Source organism: Stomoxys calcitrans, chromosome 1, assembly GCF_963082655.1.
Source record: "Stomoxys calcitrans chromosome 1, idStoCalc2.1, whole genome shotgun sequence".
NCBI lineage: Eukaryota > Metazoa > Arthropoda > Insecta > Diptera > Muscidae > Stomoxys > Stomoxys calcitrans.
In genome coordinates, this window is record NC_081552.1 from 38,028,448 (window position 1) to 38,051,705 (window position 23,258).

General features: G+C 36.3%; 1 protein-coding gene across 1 annotated transcript in view; it reads right to left on the reverse strand.

Annotated features, from left to right (window-relative positions):
- LOC106094496 (frizzled-2) overlaps window positions 1-23,258 on the reverse strand; it is an 870,788-nt gene that overhangs the window by 649,603 nt on the left and 197,927 nt on the right. The window contains exon 3 of the mRNA XM_059361204.1: window positions 2,494-2,541. The gene's annotated coding sequence lies outside the window, so the exon portion shown is untranslated. The remainder of the gene's footprint in view (window positions 1-2,493; window positions 2,542-23,258) is intronic.

The window sequence follows — 23,258 nt, forward strand, 5'->3', positions numbered from 1 at the left end:
TATTTAAAGTATTGCATAGACTCGGTGGTGTAGAGTATTATATAGTCGGCTCCACCCGACTTTTGCCTTTCCTTACTGGTTTTATTTCATCTCATCTCATTTTAATCTATTTTATTTTATTTTACTTAATTTAATTTAATTTAATTTAATTTAATTTAATTTAATTTAATTTAATTTAATTTAATTCAATTTAATTTAATTTAATTTAATTTAATTTAATTTAATTTAATTTATTTTAATTTAATTTAATTTAATTTAATTTAATTTAATTTAATTTAATTTAATTTAATTTAATTTAATTTAATTTAATTTAATTTAATTTAATTTAATTTAATTTAATTTAATTTAATTTAATTTAATTTAATTTAATTTAATTTAATTTAATTTAATTTAATTTAATTTAATTTAATTTAATTTAATTTAATTTAATTTAATTTAATTTAATTTAATTTAATTTAATTTAATTTAATTTAATTTAATTTAATTTAATTTAATTTAATTTAATTTAATTTAATTTAATTTAATTTAATTTAATTTAATTTAATTTAATTTAATTTAATTTAATTTAATTTAATTTAATTTAATTTAATTTAATTTAATTTAATTTAATTTAATTTAATTTAATTTAATTTAATTTAATTTAATTTAATTTAATTTAATTTAATTTAATTTAATTTAATTTAATTTAATTTAATTTAATTTAATTTAATTTAATTTAATTTAATTTAATTTAATTTAATTTAATTTAATTTAATTTAATTTAATTTAATTTAATTTAATTTAATTTAATTTAATTTAATTTAATTTAATTTAATTTAATTTAATTTAATTTAATTTAATTTAATTTAATTTAATTTAATTTAATTAATTTCATTTAATTTTATTTAATTTTATTTTATTTTATTTTACTTTAATATTTTTTATTTTATTTTATTTTATTTTATTTTATGTTTTTTTATTTTATTTTATTTTATTTTGTTTTGTTTTATTTCATTTAATATTTTTTATTTTTATTTTATTTTATTTTTTTTTATTTTGTTTTATTTTTTTTATTTTGTTTTATTTTATTTTGTTTTATTATATTTTATTTTATTTTATGTTATTTTATGTTATTTTATGTTATTTTATGTTATTTTATTTTATTTTATTTTATTTTATTTTATTTTATTTTATTTTATTTTATTTTATTTTATTTTATTTTATTTTATTTTATTTTATTTTATTTTATTTTATTTTATTTTATTTTATTTTATTTTATTTTATGTTATTTTATGTTATTTTATGTTATTTTATTATATGTTATTTTATGTTATGTTATTTTAATTTATTTTATTTTATTTTATTTTATTTTATTTTATTTTATTTTATTTTATTTTATTTTATTTTATTTTATTTTATTTTATTTTATTTTATTTTATTTTATTTTATTTTATTTTATTTTATTTTATTTTATTTTATTTTATTTTATTTTATTTTATTTTATTTTATTTTATTTTATTTTATTTTATTTTATTTTATTTTATTTTATTTTATTTTATTTTATTTTATTTTATTTTATTTTATTTTATTTTATTTTATTTTATTTTATTTTATTTTATTTTATTTTATTTTATTTTATTTTATTATATTATATTATATTTTATTTTATTTTATTTTATTTTATTTTATTTTATTTTATTTCAGTTCATTTTATTTTATTTTAATTTACTTTATTTTATTTTATTTTATTTTATTTTATTTTATTTTATTTTATTTTATTTTATTTTATTTTATTTTATTTTATTTTATTTTATTTTATTTTATTTTATTTTATTTTATTTTATTTTATTTTATTTTATTTTATTTTATTTTATTTTATTTTATTTTATTTTATTTTATTTTATTTTATTTTATTTTATTTTATTTTATTTTATTTTATTTTATTTTATTTTATTTTATTTTATTTTATTTAATTTAATTTAATTTAATTTAATTTAATTTAATTTAATTTAATTTTATTTTATTTTATTTTATTTTATTTTATTTTGTTTTGTTTTATTTTATTTTATTTTATTTTATTTTATTTTATTTTATTTTATTTTATCTTATTTTATTTTATTTTATTTTATTTCTTTTCATTTCATTTTATTTTATTTTATTTTATTTTATTTTATTTTATTTTATTTTATTTTATTTTATTTTATTTTATTTTATTTTATTTTATTTTATTTTATTTTATTTTATTTTATTTTATTTTATTTTTTGTTTTTACTTTTTTTATTTCATTTCTGTTTTGGCAAATTAAAATTTGCCAATTGTGTTTATTAAAAACAATTCAATTACTATCAATATTGACAAACAAACTCAGTTTTTCAAATACAGCCATTTTTGATTTTTATTTTCCATTGAAAAGGCCAAGGCTGCCACCAGCACCACACGTATCAAAAGTCAGTAAGAGCCACTCGATATGAGAGGGCGTTTTAATCAAATTTCATGATGATATAAAAAACTTACCCTTTGGTAAAAAAAATCCTTTGGTATGGTTCCAGCAAAAGCAGCAGTCTGAAAGGGGAAAAAAGAAAAATTGTAAAAAAATCTTCAATGTTAAGAGTTGCTGATAGTAGCAGCAATTATACCCTACACCACCACTGTGCTACAGGGTATTATAACTTAGTGCATTTGCATTTGTAAAGTAAATTTTCAGCGGTGGTTATCCCCTCCTAATGCTGGCAACATTTGTGAGGTATTATGCCATGTAAACTTCTCTTCAAAGAGGTGTCGCACTGCGGCACGCCGTTCGGACTCGGCTATAAAAAGGAGGCCCCCTATCATTGAGCTTAAAACTTGAATCGGACTGCACTCATTGATATGTGAGAAGTTTGCCCCTGTTCCTTAGTGGAATGTTCATGGGCAAAATTTGCATTTTGCATTTGTTTGTAACACCCAGAAGAAAGAGAGATGGACCCATTGATAAGCATAGCGATTGACTCAGAATCACTCTCTGATTCGATTTAGCAATGTCCGTTTGTCTCCGTCCGTCTGTCCACCTTAACTTGCGCACAAAGTACAGGTCGCAATTTTCATCCGATCGTCCTTAAATTTGGTACTGTTATGTTCTTCGGCCTAGAGACGAAGCCTGTTGAAATTGGAAAAAATCGGTTTAGATTTAAATATAGCTCCCATATATATGTTTGTCCGACTTTGAGAAATATTGCAATAAAATGGTAAGTTTTTAGCCGAATCTTTCGAAAATTGGCAGGAAGGTCTTTCTTACGACTATCGACATTACTGGTGAATTTCTTAGAAATCGTTTTAGATTTAGATATAGCTGTCGCAGATGATTTAGATATAGCTGCCATATATATGTTTGTCCGATTTTGAGAAATATTGCAATAAAGTGCTCATATAATTACTGATTCTCTCTAAATCTGGCGGAAGGATTTTTCTTATGGCTCTTAATATTAGCTAGAGCTGTCAGGTTTAGACTGGCTGACCATAATACGGCCCTGCAGGCGAAGATCCAGGCGATCACGGATTGGGTGAAGTGGTGTGGTACAAACGCGAGGACATCGAGTCTGAACATCTTTACCGACAGTAAAATTGCCATAAGGGCAATAACAACCAGGACGGTAAGGTCACGAACAGTCTTGCAGTGTAAGAAGGAGATTACCGCCTTCTCTGAGGATGGGAAAATCCGCATCGTTTGGGTGCCGGGCCATAACGGAGTAAGGGGGAATGAAAGGGCAGATGATTTAGCGGTGAAGGTCAGAGGAGTGCCGTCAATAAACTTGGTTAACCCGAAGCCTTTCGGTTCGACGCAGTCCGAGTTAAGGGAGTGAACGACGAATGCCCATGCAACATTGTGGAACAGCGAAACGGTCGGAAGGACGGCCAAAATCCTATGGGGGGATCCAGATCGTGAGAAGACGAGGCTATTACTGAAAGGAAGCATAAAGGAGGTCAGTATAGCTATTGCTATCATAACGGGACACATAGGACTACGAGCTCACTTATGTAGATAGCATGTGTAGGGCATGCGGGGAAGATGATGAGACGTTGGAGCATTTCCTTTGTCATTGCCCGGCTTTCGGGTTCAACAGATACCGGTACTTAGGTGGGGACACAATATCAGATATGAACCAACTTAGGGGAGTGGCATTGACAACAAGGATTTTGTAAGTAGCACGGAATTCCTAACTTGAAATTTTCTTTTTAGAGGTTACTTCTTTAGTATTTAGAGCGCACAACAAGCCGATTACTGGCTTAGGTGTATGTTCATAGTGGCATGGGGCATATTAATATCCGCACCCTCTTTTCAATCCAACCTAACCTATTACGGTTCGAACATATTTGCTTGAAATTTGATTCGGATTATTTAATAACCCATCCAAACATAGCTCGCACTTTGTATTGCATTTTGGGTATTATGCAGTCGGCACCGCCCGACGTTTTCCTTTCCTTACTGATTTTTTTTTCAATGGAATATATATGCCACGATAACTATTGATAGGTAGGTAAGTAGATAGCAGGTACCGGATGCTAAGTAGGCTTGTAATGTACTTCATGTCGCAGTGATCTACATATGTTTTTCCACTGCTAATTTTTTTTTGTTTGCCTGTCTGTCTGTTGAGTTCTCTCAAGTGTTTGCTGTCAATGAGATACTTGAAAAGCTCATACAGACATATACTATAGGCCCATGTTTTTGTATATGGGAATTTTCATTTGATTCTTTGTTGCTTCCATTAACCATGGTTTGCTATTGCCAACAGGCGTGGTTGGCAGTTGAGCTTCTTTATCATTTGGTAACGCAATTTGATTTGATTGGCAACATGAGAATTACAAAACACTTTATATTAATAAAAAATGATAATGGCTGGAAGTGCAGACAAGCCTCACAATCAGCCAATATTTATGTGGCAGTGCGAGCATATCCATTTCAACTTCACTCTTGTAGAGCTGGTATATCTTCATTCATGGTTTAATGATTAAAACGTGAATTGATTGCAGAATAAAAGCACGAACGCAAAAGCATATGAGGAATTCAAGAGAAGAGAGATGATATGAGATGAGTCACTTAATTGGCTTCGGTCGTAAGGAGAGGGAAGAGAAGAAGTACTATCGACAAACGTAGATTCTATTAATGTCTAGCATGAATCTTAGACGTGAATGACATGCATGACAAATCAAATGGTTAAAGGAGTTAAAAGACAAATTCAAACAGTGTGTACATACATTTTGACAAAAAATTTCATAAGGAATAAAATTTTCCCAATAATATTTGCACAAATAACATTTTTACATTATTTTATTCCTATCACATTTTTAAGGATTTTTTCGATAGATGTACACATATTGTAAAATTTTTTAAAACAAATAATATTTTGATTCAATTTTCTACAAAAACAGAAATGAAATTTTGGCAAAATTTATACATATATACAATTAAGAAAAAAAAAAAAAAAGCAAAAGCGTACTAAGTTCGCCCGGGCCGAATCTTAAATACCCTCCACCATGGATCGCATTTGTCGAGTTCTTTTCCCGGCATCTCTTCTTAGGCAAAACAGGTTATAAGAAAAGATTTGCTCTGCTATGAGAGCGATATCAAGATATGGTCCGGTTTGGACCACAATTATATTATATATTGGAGACCTGAGTAAAATGTCAGCCAATTCGAATAAGAATTGCTCCCTTTGGGGGCTCAAGAAGTAAAATAGAGAGATCGATTTATATGGGAGCTGTATCGGGCTATAGACCGATTCAGACCATAATAAACACGTATGCTGATGGTCATGAGAGGATACGTCATACAAAATTTCAGGCAAATCGAATTGCGACCTCTAGAGGCTCAAGAAGTCAAGACCCAAGATCGGTTTATATGGCAGCTATATCAGGTTATGAACCGATTTGAACCATACTTGGCACAGTTGTTGGATATCATAACAAAACACGTCGTACGAAATTTCATTCCAATCGGATAAGAATTGCGCACTCAAGAGGCTCAAGAAGTCAAGACCCATGATCGGTTTATATGGCAGCTATATCAGGTTATAGACCGATTTGAACCATTCTTGGCACAGTTGTTGGATATCATAACAAAACACGTCGTACGAAATTTCATTCCAATCGGATAAGAATTGCACACTCCAGAGGCTCAAGAAGTCAAGAACCAAGATCGGTTTATATGGCAGCTGTATCAGGTTATGGACCGATTTGAACCATACTTGGCACAGTTGTTGGATATCATAACAAAACACGTCGTGCCAAAATTCATTCAAATCGGATAAGAATTACGCCCTCTAGAGGCTCAAGAAGTCAAGATCCCAGATCGGTTTATATGGCAGCTATATCAGGTTATGAACCGATTTGAACCATACTTAACGCAATTGTTAGAAGTGATACTATAAGACTTTGTGCAAAATTTCAGTCAAATCGGATGAGAATTGCGCACTCTAGAGGCTCAAGAAGTCAAGATCCAAGATCGGTTTATATGACAGCTATATCAGGTTATAGACCGATTTGAACCATACTTAGCGCAGTTGTTAGAAGTGATACTATAAGACTTTGTGCGAAATTTCAGTCAAATCGGACGAGAATTGCGCCCTCTAGAGGCTCTAGAAGCTCAAGAAGTCAAGATCGGTTTATATGACAGCTATATCAAAACATGGACCGATATGGCCCATTTACAATACCAACCAACCTACACTAATAAAAAGTATTTGTGCTCCTTCGGAAGTTAGCTTGCTTTCGACAGACAGACGGACGGACATGGCTAGATCGTCATGAAATGTCGCGACGATCAAGATTATATATACTTTATGGGGTCTCAGACGAATATTTCGAGTAGTTACAAACAGAATGACGAAATTAGTATACCCCCCATCCTATGGTGGAGGGTATAAAAATATATATAACTTATCTTGTATATAAAAATCAATTTGTGTTTGTTTGTGTGTTCCTTATAGACTCAGAAACGGCTGAACCAATTTATTTGAAATTTTCACAGATGGTGCATAATGACCCCGTGGTGAAAATAGGGTACTACATTTTTTGATATCTGAAGGGGGGGCGGACCCTCCCCCTTAACCTAATTTTCGAAACGCCAGATCTCGCAGATGGAGGGTGCGATTTAAGCGAAATTTTGTGTGCTCTCATATAGCACCCTAAAAATAAAAATTTGGTATTCAAATTTCGGATGGGGTACCTAGGGGGGCTGCCCCACACTAAAACCTACCAAACATACATTTAGACCAATCACTACAATATGGGACTCAAATGAAAGGTATTTAGGATAAAAAAACGTATCTGATATCCAATTGTCGGACCAAGTGCTAGGGGGACCACCCCAAGACCCAAAACACCCCTAAAACGGACATAATTACCAACCATGGCAATATGGGTCTCAAATGAAAGGTATTTACGAGTAGAATACGAATCTGATATCCAAATGTGGGACCACTTTTCTGGGGGTCCACTCCTTCTCCAAAACACCCCCCAAACTGGACTTATTTACTGACCATGGGAATATGGGGCTTAAATAAAAGCTATTTGAATGTAGAATACGAATCTGATACCCAAAAATGGGACCAAGTGTTTGGGGGGCCGCCTCTCACCAAAAAAATCCCCAAAAGGGGACAAATTTACGACCATAGCAATATGGCGCTCAAATGTAAGGTCTTTGGGAGTAAAGCACGACTTTGATATCAATATTCGGAAAAAGTGTTTATGAGGCCACGCCACCCCCCACAGCACCACCCAAAAAGTAAGTATTTTCTGACTATTAAAATATGAGGCTTAAATAAGAGGGTTTTTAGAGTGGAACACGAATCCGATATATATTTTCAAGGCCAATTCACTGAGTGGCCGCCCAGTCGCCAAAACACCCTCCAAGCCGGTCATTTTTGCCGACTACGGAAATATGGGGCTCAAATTAAGGGTATGTGGGAGTAGACCATGTATCTGATATCAACATTAGGGGTCAACTGTATAGCGGACGTTCCACCACCATAACAACCCCCAAATAGGACTTATTTGCTCACCAAGACAATTTGGGTCCTAAAGAGAGTGGAGCTAAATATTCGTAGATTTTAGGGCCAATACCCCAAACCGGATATATTTGCTGACTGTTGCAAGTTTTTTGCAAGGAGTTTAAATGAGATTAGAAAACCAATTTGATATCCAATTTTGAGGGCAATGGCAATATGGGGTTCAAATAAATGATATATATTGTAGATATATTAGAATAGAGCACGTTGCTGATATATTTTCCGGCCTTAGTGTTTGGGGGACCACCCCATTCCCCAAAACACCCATAAATCGGGCATATTTATCGACCATGTCAATATGGAGCTTAAATGAAAGGTATTGGGGGGTAGAGCAAGAATTGATACCCATTTTTCTGATTAGACTTCTTGAGTCTCTAGAGGGCGCAATTCCTATTCGATTTCGCTGAAATTTTGCATAACGTGTTTCGTTATGACTTCCAACAATTGTGCTAAGTATGGTGTAAATCGGTTCATAACCTGATATAGCTGCCATAAAAACCGATCTTGGGTCTTGACTTCTAGGGGGCCAAATCGGTTCATAACCTGATATAGCTGCCATATAAACCGTTCTTGGGTCTTGACTTCTTGAGCCTCTAGAGTGCGCAATTCTTATCCGATTGGAATGAAATTTTCCACGACGTGTTTTGTAATGATATCCAATAACTGTGCCAAGTATGGTTCAAATCGGTTCATAACTTGATATAGCTGTCATATAAATAGATCTGGGGACTTGATTTCTTCAGCCTCTAGAGGGTGCAATTCCTATCCGATTTGGCTGAAATTTTGCAGGACGTATTTTATTCTTACTTTCAACAACTTTGTCAAATAAGGTTCAAATCGGTTCATTACCTGATATAGCTGCCATATAAACCGATCTGGAATCTTGACTTCTTGAGCCTCTAGAGGTCGCAATTCGATTTGCCAGAAATTTTGTGGGACGGATCCTCTCATGACCGTCAACATACGTGTTTATTACGGTCTGAATCGGTCTATAGCCCGATGCAGCTCCCATATAAATAGATCTCTCTATTTTACTTCTTGAGCCCCCAAAGGGCGCAATTCTTATTCGAATTGGCTGACATTTTATACAGGTCTCCAACATATAATTTAATTGTGGTCCAAACCGCACCATATCTTAATATCGCTCTAATAGCAGAGCAAATTTTTTCTTATATCCTTTTTTGCCTAAGAAGAGATGCCGGGAAAAGAACTCGACAAATCGCGATCCATGGTGGAGGGTATACAAGATTCGGCCCGGCCGAACTTAGAACGCTTTTACTTGTTTTCTCTTATTGACTATTGATTATTAAATTTTATTACATGTTTAAGCCACCAATAGCATTTTAGTAAATTTTTCATTCAACATGTTTTGGCTTCCATTTTTGTCTGCCATAGTCTAGCTCTACTTATCATTAGCCATTCAATAAATGACCATAACAACTTCTGTTTCGACAATCCATAAGTGGTGGCAAGCACATTTAAATGTCAAAATGTCTAAATAAAGTGATTATTAAATTTAAAATGCGGCAATTGATAGAAAAGCCATTAAATGACTGCCAAGTAAAGCCTGTCTGCCAGCCTATGATATAAGCAATTCAATTCACGGAAGGCCTAGCCAAAGACGGAAAAAAAATTGGATTATAAAAATCAATGTGGAAAAAATTTAATTAAATTTCTTTGTGAACAAAAACATTTAACACCTACACAATCAGGGCAGCCAAGTTGCTCTGCAATAAGAACGATTTTTGTTTTTTTTTTTACAAACAATGGATGCTGAAAATTCTACATTCGTTACTTAGGAAAATATTTTGATAGGATTTCCCTTTGTTTGTCGCAGAGTTGAAGTTACCATTTCAGCCCAACCCATGGTGGTTTTTGGTCTGCGTACTACGCCTTTACCCTTTGCGGTAGTTAAGCAGCCCATAAATGTGGCCCTAAGACTTTGGTTACCTTTATATGACTGAGTATGTGTGTGTGTTTGTGTGTGTGTATATGCGTTTTTACTTTAATCTGAGGATTTGTTGGAAAATCACGTTACATGCCTGTGGTTTTGACCTGGGCCTGGCCGTTTTGACCAATCTCTGATGACATTGAGTGCAGACGCATTCATGGTACAGCTTATGTGGCTTTTGGCTTATGTACTGCTTATTCACTACCGTAAAAGGCCAAGAGTCTGAGAGACGCCTCACCCTCCTTAAAAGGTGACAATTTGTTGTTGAATAATTCTCCTCATCGATTGTAGTGGATGTTAACATTGTTTGGTCATAATTCCCCCTTTTCATTTCTGGCGGTTATTTTTGTTGTTGTTGTTGTTTTCTTTAACGACAGTCATCAACAAATTAAGCTGTCTATTTGGAAATTGTATTTCTTATTTTGTATGAAATGCCAATTGCACAGCTGGCAATGGTGTTGATTGGTGATGATGTTGTTGACAATGACGTTGTTGATGTTGCAAGCTTTGATGGCTGTATGAAGTGTTATGAGTGTCATGAAAACCATGTGATTCAAGTGGCTGTGAAGGAATTAAGTAATTGGATATTGTTTTTGAATTTGTGTTCAAAATTAATTCAAAAATCAGTAACAACGGAAATGTTAAAAAAAAAATTGTTTTTGAAGTTTCAATTAACATGTTAGAGAAATCTTTGAAGAGGGTCAACTATGGGTTGGATTGGCCAGGAAAATGTCAGTTAGTAGATATATGAGTCGATGGGTAAATATGTCAAAAACAAAATCAATAAAAATCATATTTTCAGAAATATTTCTAAAAATTTATTTAAAAACTTTTTAATAAAAAAATTTCTAAAAAAAAAACAAGTAAAAGCGTGCTAAGTTCGGCCGGGCCGAATCTTACATGCCCTCCAACATAGATCGCATTTGTCGAGTTCATCTCCCGGCATCTGTTCTAAGGCAAAAAAGGATATAAGAAAAGATTTGCTCTGCTATTAGAGCGATATCAAGATATGGACCGGTATAAAATTTCAGCCAATTCGAATAAGAATTGCGCCCTTTGGGGGCTCAAGAGGTAAAAGAGAGAGATCGATTTATATGGGAGCTGTATCGGGCCATAGACCGATTCAGATCGTAATAAACACGTATATTGATGGTCGTGAGAAATCCGACGTACAAAATTTCAGGCAAATCGGATAATAATTGCGACCTCTAGAGGCTCAAGAAGTCAAGATCCCAGATCGGTTTATATGGCAGCTATATCAGGTTATGAACCGATTTGAACTTTATTTGACACAGTTGTTAAAGGTAAGAATAAATTACTTCATGAAAATTTTCAACCAAATCGGATAGGAATTGCACCCTCTAGAAGCTCAAGAAATCAAGTCCCCAGATCTGTTTATATGACAGCTATATCAGGTTATGAACCGATTTGAACCACACTTGGCACAGTTGTTGGATATCCTAACAAAACACTTCGTGCAAAAATGCATTCAAATCGGATAGGAATTGCGCACTCTAGAGGCTCAAGAAGTCTAGACCCAAGATTGGTTTATATGGCAGCTATATCAGGTTATTAACCGATTTAAACAATACTTCGCACAGTTATTGTATATCGTAACAAAACACTTCATGAAAATTTTCAATCAAATCGGATAGGAATTGCGCACTCTAGAGTCTCAAGAAGTCAAGACCCAAGATCGGTTTATATGGCAGCTATATCAGGTTATGAACCGATTTAAACCATACTTGGCACAGTTGTTGGATATCATAACGAAATACGTCGAGCAAAATTTCATTCCAATCGGATAAGAATTGCGCACTCTAGAGGCTCAAGAAGTCAAGACCCAAGATCGGTTTATATGGCAGCTATATCAGGTTATGAACCGATTTGAACCATACCTGGCACAGTTGTTGGATATCATAACAAAACACGTCGTGCAAAATTTCATTCCAATCGGATAAGAATTGCGCACTCTAGAGGCTGAAGAAGTCAAGACCCAAGATCGGTTTATATGGCAGCTATATCAGGTTATGAACCGATTTGAACAATACTTGGCACAGTTATTGGATATCATAACAAAATACGTAGTGCAAAATTTCATTCCAATCGGATAAGAATTGCGCACTCTTGAGGCTCAAGAAGTCAAGACCCAAGATCGGTTTATATGACAGCTATATCAGGTTATTAACCGATTTAAACCATACTTCGCACAGTTATTGGATATCATAACAAAACACGTCGGGCAAAATTTCATTCGAAGCGGATAAGAATTGCGCCCTCTAGAGGCTCAAGAAGTCAAGACCCAAGATCGGTTTATATGGCAGCTATATCAGGTTATAGACCGATTTGAACAATACTTGGCACAGTTATTGGATATCATAACAAAACACGTCGTGCAAAATTTCATTCCAATCGGATAAGAATTGCGCCCTCTAGAAGCTCAAGAAGTCAAGTCCCCAGATCTGTTTATATGACAGCTATATCAGGTTATGAACCCATTTGAACCACACTTGGCACAATTGTTGGATATCATAACAAAACACGTCGTGCGAAATTTCATTCCAATCGGATAAGAATTGCGCCCTCTAAAGGCTCAAGAAGTCAAGACCCAAGATCGGTTTATATGACAGTTGTATCCAAACATGGACCGATATGGCCCATTTACAATACATGGACCGATATGGCCCATTTACAATACCAACCGACCTACTCTAGTAGGTCGGTTGGTATTGTAAATGGTAATTGTAAATGGTAATTGTAAATGTAAATGTATTTCTGCAAAATTTCGAGCGGCTAGCTTGACTCCGTCGGAAGTTAGCGTGCTTTCGACAGACAGCCGCACGGACAGACGGACGGACATTGCTAGATCGACATAAAATTTCGCGACGATCAAGAATATATATACTTTATGGGGTCTCCGACGAATACTTCGAGTAGTTACAAACAGAATGACGAAATTAGTATACCCCCCATCTTATGGTGGAGGGTATAATAATTTTTCCATTTAAAACCAGTAAAAACGTGTTAAGTTCGGCCATGCCGAACTTTGGATACCCACCACCATGGATAAACTAACCATCCTCTTTTATAACAACTCCACTACCGCATCCATAGTAATATGGAAATGGGGACTGGTTTCGATTATATTCGATTTAGGACCCGTGAAAACGTTTAACCAAAAATGGACAACAAATCCGCCTTTTTTTTGGGATTAAGACAATAACATGGATGATCGGTCAATATGGCAGCTATATCTAAATATAATCTGATGTGGACCGTATGGTGGTCGAATGATGGGAGGCTTAATGCAAGTCACTGTGTGAAATTCCAGCGAAATTGAGTAATAATTGTTGCTTTTATAGTCGTAAGACCCTTTATCGGCAGATCGGTCTTTGTGGCAGCTATATCTGAATAAAGACCGATCTGAACCATATTTGAGCCGCATAACGGGAGACTTTAATCAACTCACCATATGAAATTTTGGCGAAAACGGATAATAATTGCGGCTTTTATGGGATTAAGACCCTAAATCAGCAGATCGGTATTTGTGGCAGCTATATCTAAATATAGTCTGATCTGGATCATATACTGGTCGGATGTCGGGGGGCTCAATACAAGTCACTGTGTCAAATTCAAGCGAAATCGGATAATAGGTGTGTCATTTAAGGAAATTATGTCGGCAGATTGAAATGCAGGGACGTAGTCAGGATTTTATTTTGTGGGGGGGGGGGGGGGGGGGGGGGTTCATCCTGCGGACATGCTAACCTCTGCGTTACGGTGCTCAAACTGTAAATGTTAAATATTTAAAAAAAAAATTTACGATTTTTACGACGAGCCATCTACATTCTGCTTCAATGATGCCTCCAAAATTGGTTAAAATCGATCGAAAATCCTTTTTTGTTGGAAAAGATGTCCGGTAAAAATTGCATTGTACTATCGCTGTATATGGCTATAATTTGCGTCGGATCTTAGAGCAAACGTGGGATAGATGTGTGATCCCACAAAACCCCTGCGGTTGGGGCGCTGGGCCGGTAACCCACCCCCGGAAAACAATGAGAACTGCTATGAGAAACAAAGGAATAATAAAAACGGACGCTCCCAACATTGACGAACCACACAGAAAAAAAAGGACCATGATTTTTGGATCTGCACCTAGAATTAAGAGAAGGTGCAGTATACGCGCTGGCAGATGTATTACAGAAATACAAGGCAGATATTACCGCCTTTCAGGAAGTGCCATGGACTGGCAGTGGCGTCACAACAACACCAAACGGTGACGAACTATACTAAAGCTGCCTTAACACGAGACATGAATTTGGCTGTGGATTTGCGGTTAGTCGGAGACTGAAACAACTTGTCTCAAGGTTTACTCCAGTGAATCCTCATAAAAGCCAAATTCTTCCACATCAGCCTTGTGTCCATGCCCCGACGGAAGACAAGGACGAGCCGACCAATGATATTTTCTACTAGCGCCTAGAGAGAGAATATGACCGCAGCCCCGCCCATGATATTAAAATCGTTCTGAGAGATTTTAATGCGAAGAAAGGAAGGAAGACATCTCTGGTTCAACAGTCGGAAAGTTCAGGCTCTACGAGATAACATCCAATAAAAGGTGAAGGCTAATAGAGTTCGCAGCGGCAAAAAATATGGAGTTAGTAGCACCAGATTTCAACATAAAAATATTCACAAAACCACATGGCTGTCACCCGATCAAAACACGGGAAACCAAATTGATCACGTTGTGATAGATGGAAGGCATTCATACAACGTGTTAGATGTACAATTGATCCGTGTAGCGAATGTAGATTCGGATCTTTGCCTTATTGCAGCAAAGGTTCGCATCCGTTTGAACATAGCGAGGAAAGTACGATCTGATACTACACGAAAGCTGGACAGTGAAAAGCTGCAAACACAACAGATGGCAACGGCATACTTCACTCGACTGACCCAGCTGCTTGATGAAAACACTCATTGTTCCGATGATATAATGGCGCAGTGGCAAACTATTGCCCACTCCATGGAAATGCCGCGAAATCCATACTTGGGTACCGGAAGCCTACCCCAAGAATCCCATGATGGAACCAATTGTGTCGAGATGCTACTGAGATGCGGCACATAGACCAACCCTGCAACAGAAGCAAACGGCTTTAAACAACTCACTGTCCCGAATTTCGGCGAAATCGGTCAATAAATGTGTCTTTTTATGAGCCCAAGACCTTAAATCAAAAGATCGGTCTATATGGGAGCTGTATTAAAATCTGGACCGATCTAGGCCAAATTGAAGAAGGATGTCGAGGGCCCCAAGACAACTGACTGTCCCAAATTTCATCGACATCGGACAAATCATACGCCTTTTATAGGCCCAAAACCTTAAATCTCGGGATCAGTCTAAATGGCAGCTTTATCCAAATCTGAACACATCTAGGCTAAATTGCAGAGAGATAACTCACTGTTCCAAATTCCGGCGAAATTGGGCAATAAATGGGCCTTTTATGGGCCCAAAACCTTAAATCGAGAGATCGGTCTATATGGCAGCTATATCCAAACCTGAACCGATCTAGGCCAAATTGAAAAAGGGTGTTGAAGAGCCAAAAGGCAGCTTACTGTCCCAAATTTCGGCCAAAATTGGGCAATAAATGCGTCTTTTATGGGGCCAAGACCTTATATCGAGAGATCGATCTATATGGCAGCTATATCCAAATCTGGACCGATCCGGGCCAAATTGCAGAAAGGTGTCGAGGGGTCTAACACAGCTCACTGTCCTAAACTTTGGCAAAATCGAAAAATAAATGTGGCTTTTATGGGTCCAAGACCTTAAATAGAGAGATCGGTCTATATGACAGCTTTATCCAAATCTGGAGCGATAGGGCCAAATAAAAGAAGAAGGATGTCGAGTGGCCTAACACAACTCACTGTCTCAAAATTGGATAATTAATGTGGCTTTTATGGGCCAAAGACCTTAAATGGGCGGATCGGTCTATATGTGTGCTATATCACGATATTGTCAGACATAACCCATCTTCGAACTTAATCTGCCTATGGACAAAAGAAGAAGTTTTAGGTCAATATCACTATTTTTAAGGACTGGTAGCGTCATTTCAACAGACAGACGGATAGACATGGCTAGATGGTCTTAGATTTCTACGACGATCAAGAATATATATGGATGTTTCGGAAAAGGATATCTCAATGCGTTGCAAACGGAATTACTAAATGAATATACCCCCTATCCTATGGTGATGGGTATAACAAGTGTTTCTGATTTTTTTATACCCACCACCGAAGGATGGGGGTATATTCATTTGTCATTCCGTTTGCAACACATCGAAATATCCATTTTCGACCCTATAAAGTATATATATTCTTGATCAGCGTAAAAATCTAAGACGATCTAGACATGTCTGTCCGTCTGTCCGTCTGTCTGTTGAAATCACGCTACAGTCTTTAAAATTAGAGATATTGAGCTGAAATTTTGCACAGATTCTTTTTTTTTGTCCATAAGCAGGTTAAGTTCGAAGATGGGCTATATCGGACTATATCTTGATATAGGCCCCATATAGACCGATCCGCCGATTAAGGGTCTTAGGCCCATAAAAGCCACATTTATTATCCGATTTTGCTGAAATTTGGGATAGTGAGTTGTGTTAAGCCCTTCGACTTCCTTCGTTAATTTGGCCCAGATCGGTTCAGATTTGGATATAGCTGCCATATAGACCGATCCTCCGATTTATTGTGTTAGGCCCATAAAAGCAACATTTATTGTCCGATTTTGCTGAAATTCGGGACAGTGAGTTGTGTTAGCCCCTTGGACATCTTTCTTCAATTTGGTCCAGATCCGTTCAGATTTGGGTATAGCTGCCATATAGACCGATTCTCCGATTTATGGTGTTAGGCCCATAAAAGCCACATTTATTGTCCGATTTTGCTGAAATTCGGGACAGTGAGTTGTGTTAGCCCCCTTGGACATCTTTCTTCAATTTGGTCCAGATCCGTTCAGATTTGGGTATAGCTGCCATATAGACCGATCCTCCGATTTATGGTGTTAGGCCCATAAAATCCACATTTATTGTCCGATTTTGCTGAAATTTGGAACAGTGAGTTGTGTTAGGCCCTTGGACATCTTTCTTCAATTTGGTTCAGATCGGTTTAGATTTGGATATAGATGCCATATAGACCGATTTTTTGATTTATGGTTTTGGGCCCATAAAATGCTCATTTATTGTCCGATGTTGCCGAAATTCGGGACAGTGAGTTGCGTTAAGCCCCTTGACATACTTCTGCAACATCGTATAGATCGGTCCAGATGTGGATATAGCTGCATATAGACCGATATCTAGGTTTTAGGTTTTGGTGCCATAAAAGACGCATTTATTGTGAGATGTCGCTGTAATTTGAGATAGTGAGTTTGGTTATCCTCTTCGACGTCCTTCTTTAATTTGGCCCAGATCGGACCAGATTTGAACATAGCTGCCATATAGACCGATCTCTCGATTAAGGGTTTTGGGCACATAAAAGAGGCATTTATTGTCCGATTTCGCCGAAATTTTGGATAGTGCTTTGTGTTAGGTTCTTCGACATTTTTATGCAACTTGGCCCAAATCGGTCCAGATTTGGATATAGCTGCCATGTGGACCGATATCTCGATTTAAAGTCTTGGTCCCCTAAAAGGCGCATTTATAATCCGATTTCACTGAAATTTGACACAGTGACTTATGTTAGGCTTTTCGACATCCGTGTCGTATATAGTTCAGATCGGTTTAGCTAGTGTACTTAATAATATTTGGTCCAAATCGGAACATATTTTGATATAACTGATATGAGTATAAGGTATGAAATTTTCAACGAACTTTGATGAAAGGTGGTTAAATATATACCCGAGGTGGTGGGTATCCTAAGTTCGGCCCGGCCGAACTTAACGCCTTTTTACTTGTTTTTTTTTTAATTTGAGATCTAGTTTGTAGGTTACATGTGTATGTCATAACAAACTACTCCAAAGTTAACATCACTAACCCCATATCCAGCAATTTTCCAAAGAAATAAACTTGGCAAGCCTCATTCTACTGCATCATAGTGGTGGAGCCAAAATGAATTTTTCTAGGCCATATTTCACATTCATCATCTTATGAAACCACACAGAAAAAAAGAAAAACGAAAATCCTTTGACCCGCCAACAGCACATTAAGCGAACAAGAGTGATATCATTGACCCACATTGGCATAATTTTTGTTAATGAGTTCATCATCAAAACCAACCTCATCATACACTCACCACAAACACACACACACACACACACCCTTACAACTTCAATAGTGGCTCCCTTCTAAGCAGCTAAAGAAGGCGAAGAAAACCAGTGAAAATAATAATAATTACTCTTAAAAAGTTTAACCCACATTTGTCAGATTGCATATTTACAATAGTTTAGAGACATAAGCGAGACAGTCTCCTTTAACCCCAAAGATATGAATTTTTAAGGAGTACAGGCAGAGCAAATAATGCTGTTAGGCCTACCTCTCTTCCTTTAGTTGGTTGGATGGAGTGGGAGAGCGCTTCATGCTTTGCTTCTTCTATTGGCGGGCATAAATTATGAAATGTTAAATAAATTGTTGAAATGATAAAAATTTTATAGTTATTTTATGAGTTTAAAGACTTGAATGGCCATTTCTTGTCGTTGCCATTGTTGTGTGCGAGATTTTATGGCTTTGCATGTGTATTTGACCTCCGGTTTGTATCTTAGCGACGTTTGTCTTATTAAACTTTTTCAGCCACCAGGATTGTGGGAAACCCTCGGGCAATTGTGGAAAAGGCCCCGCAGGCCTTCAAATGTTCTCAAAATTAGAAAATAGAAATTTTCTAAAAATTTTAATTTCAAAAATAAACTTTTGTTAAAATTTTAATAGTGTAAGAAATAAAGTTTTAATAGAAATATTTTTTAAACCTTCGTCAAAATGTAAATTTTATAGCAAAATTTGTCATACATACAATAGAAATTTTTTTTCAAATGTTTATTATACCCACCACCGAAGGATGGGGGTATATTCATTTTGTCATTCCGTTTGCAACACATCGAAATATCCATTTTCGACCCTATAAAGTATATATATTCTTGATCAGCGTAAAAATCTAAGACGATCTAGCCATGTCCATCCGTCTGTCCGTCTGTCTGTTGAAATCACGCTACAGTCTTTAAAAATAAAGATATTGAGCTGAAATTTTGCACAGATTCTTTTTTTGTCCATAAGCAGGTTAAGTTCGAAGATGGGCTATATCGGACTATATCTTGATATAGCCCCCATATAGACCGATCCGCCGATTTAGGGTGTTAGGCCCATAAAAGCCACATTTATTAACCGATTTTGCTGAAATTTGGGACAGGGAGTTGTGTAAGGCCCTTCGACATTCTTTGTCAATTTGGCTCAGATCGGTCCAGATTTCGATATAGCTGCCATATAGACCGATCCTCCGATTTAGGGTCTAAGGCTCATAGAAGTCACATTTATTATCCGATTTGGATGAAATTCGGGGCAGTGAATTGTGTAAGGCCCATCGACATCCTTCGTTAATTTGGCTCAGATCGGTCCAGATTTGGATATAGCTGCCATATGATCGAACCTCCGATTTATGGTGTAAGGCCCATAATAGCCACATTCATTATCCTAAGTTGCTGAAATTTGGGACAGTGACATGTGTTAGGCCCTTTGACATATTTCTTCAATTTGGTCCAGATCGGTTCAAATTTGGATATTGCTGCCATATTGACCGATTTCTTGATTTATGGTTTTGGGTCCATAAAATGCTCATTTATTTCCCGATGTCCCCGAAATTTGGAACAGTGAGTTAAGTTAAGCCCCTTGACATACTTCTGCAATATCGCACAGATCGGTCCAGATTTCGATATAGCTGCCATATAGACCGATATCTAGGTTTTAGGTTTTGGGGCCATAAAAGACGCATTTATTGTCCGATGTCGCTGAAATTTGACACAGTGAGTTTGGTTAGGCTCTTCGACGTCCTTCTTCAATTTTTCCCAGATCGGTCCAGATTTGAAAATAGCTGCCATATAGACCGATCTCTTGATTTAAGGTTTAGGGCCCATAAAAGAGGCATTTATTGTCCGATTTCGCCGAAATTTGGGACAGTACTTAGTGTTAGGCTCTTCGACATGTTTATGCAACTTGGCCCAAATCGGTCCAGATTTGGATATAGCTGCCATGTAGACCGATATCTCGATTTAAAGTCTTGGCCCCATAAAAGGCGCATTTATAATCCGATTTCACTGAAATTTGACACAGTGACCTATGTTCGGCTTTTCGACATCCGTGTCGTATATAGTTCAGATCGGTATGAGGTATATGAGTATAAGGTATGAAATTTTCACCGAATTTTGATGAAAGGTGGTTTACATATATACCCGAGGTGGTGGGTATCCAAAGTTCGGCCCGGCCGAACTTAACGCCTTTTTACTTGTTTTTTATTGGGATGCCCAAAAAGTAATTGCCGATTTTTTAAAAGAAAGTAAATGCATTTTTAATAAAACTTAGAAATATACTTTTTTTACACTTTTTTTCTAAAGCAAGCTAAAAGTAGCAGCTGATAACTGCCAGAAGAAAGAATGCAATTACAGAGTCACAAGCTGTGAAAAAATTTGTCGACTATATGAAAAATCCGCAATTACTTTTTGGGCAACCCAATAGTTTTGGTAATCTACATTCAAAATCATATTTCAAAACTACCACTTGGGATATCACATTTTCCGTAGGTCCTCCTGTGTCTATCCCAATTTGAGAGCAAAAAGTGTACTCTACTAGTTAAGACCTTTTATTGCTGTCCTATTCTCTCCTGATCGGCCTTCATACATTATTTCTAATTCCTTTATTTTGGGTGGAATAGGGGGAGGGGACTGCCCTCTGACACACATCCTTTCATTTGAGTGCGACGGAGAGTCCTATATGACAGTCTGGTGTTGTTTTTATTGGGAGGAGAGGGAAGCTCTCCCCGACGCTAAGACCCAAAAGACAATTTATTTCAGTCCATTATTGTCTCGATATACATGTTCTGCTGAACGGCAGGACGGTAGAACTAATCTATATCAACATTAGATTCGAACTCTACTGACATAGACCTTTCTTTTAATTCACATATTATCCCGCCCGAACTACATGTCCTATTGAAGGATATTTAGTGGGTGGGCTGATCCCAGACTCAATCCCAAATATGTATACCAGATTCGTAGTGAACTCCCAAAGACCTTTCATGTGATACCCATTTCGTGACGTTGGACATTCATGCCCGTTTAACCTTGGACCAAATTTTTATAACAGAAGTGTACTCAACTTCGAAACACCTTTCATTTAGTACCCATATTGTCCCGATCGGCGGTAAATATGCGCTGCGGAGGAGTTTTTTTGTTTGGGGGGGGGGGAGTTGGAAGGCGCCTCAGATATCAAGGAATACATTTTTATATAAGATTCTTACTCTTTAAATACCTTTCATTTGATATCCATATTATCCCAATTGGTAAATATGCTCTGCGGAGGGGTTTTGGCTGGGGGTGGGGAGGCCCCTCGGACACCAAGGAATACATTTTGATGTCAGATTTGTACTCTACTTTTAAATACCTGTCATTTGATACCCATATTGCCCGAAGCGGTGAAAGAGTACTGTGGGGGAGTTTTTTGGGGGTGGGGGACCACCCCCCAACATTTTTGGGCGAAATTTGTATACCAAGTTCGTACTCTACTCCTAAGTACCTTTCATTTGAGACCCATATTGTCCCAATCGGTACACATGTCTGTCTGGCTGGGTTTTAGGATGGGGCGTCCCCCCAGGTTTTTGACCAACAAATTTTATACCAATTTTGTGTTTTTGGGGTACCATAAGGTGGTATACAAAATTTTGCTTAAATCGGGGCACGCATCTCCGAGATCTGGCGTTTTTGAAAATTGGGGTAAGGAGGAGGGTCCGCTCCCCCCATTTTCACCGAGGGCCCAAACTCTTCCATCTGTGAAAATTTCATGAAAATCGGTTCAGCCATTTTTGAGTCCATAGGGAACAGACAAACAAACAAAGCGCAACAATTTCATTTTGATGTAATAGACTAGCCGCACCGGAACCTGGAAGAGCGTTATACTAGGCGCTGTGGCACTCCACAGCGCTCTCCTAGCGTTTATTTGAGACCCATATTGAAATGGTCGATATATAAGTCCTGTTAAGGTAGAGTTTTAAGATGGGTACATTTCGCACCGTAGCGCGGAGGTTAGCATGTCCGCCTATGACGCTGAACGCCTGGGTTCAAATCCTGGCGAGACAATCAGAAAAAATTTTCAGCGGTGGGTTTCCACCCCTACTAATGCTGGCAACATTTGTGAGGTACTATGCCATGTAAAACTTCTCTCCAAAGAGGTGTCGCACTGCGGCACGCCGTTCGGACTCGGCTATAAAAAAAAGGAGACCCCCTATCATTGAGCTTAAACTTGAATCGGACTGCACTCATTGATATGTGAGAAGTTTGCCCCTGTTCCTTAATGGAATGTTCATGGGCAAAATTTGCATTTGCATTTTACATTTCGCACTGAACGTGGATATCGAATTCGTTTCATTGTAGCGCACATGGGTTCAAATCCTGGCGAGAATATTGAAAAATGTTTCAGTGGTGGTTATGCCCTCCTTATGTAGGCGACATTTGTGAGATACGATGTAAGAAGTCATGTAAAAACTTCTCCCCATAGAGGTGTCGTACTGCGTGACGCCGTTGGGACTATTCCCTTAAACCTTTCTTTGGACTGCTATATTGTAGTGCGTACAAAATATGTCTGGTTTGGGGTGTATTTTGGGAGTGAGGTGGCCACTTAGACCTTAAAGTAAATATAAGCTTTGTGCTATACTCTCAAATACTATTTATATGAGCCTCATATTGCCATAGTCGGTAAATAATTCCGGTTTCGGAGTGCGTTTTTGGGAAGGGACTGTACCTCGGACATTTCGCCCAAATATGGATCTACTACCAAGTAACTCTTGCTTAAGCCCAAAATGGTCGTGATCGATAAATATGTACGATTAGCAGGGTGTTTTGGGGCACTCAGCCAGTTGACCCTTAAAATAATTTCGTTCTTTAAAAACCTTTCATTTGAGCCCCATATTGATATCTTCGGGAAATAAGTTCAGTTTAGCGAGTGCTTTGGCACTTACCCACATACACTAGGTTCAAAAACCAAATACCTTTTCTACTCTCAAATACCTTTCATTTGAGCCACTTATTGTCAAGATCGTTCAAATAACCTATTTGAGGT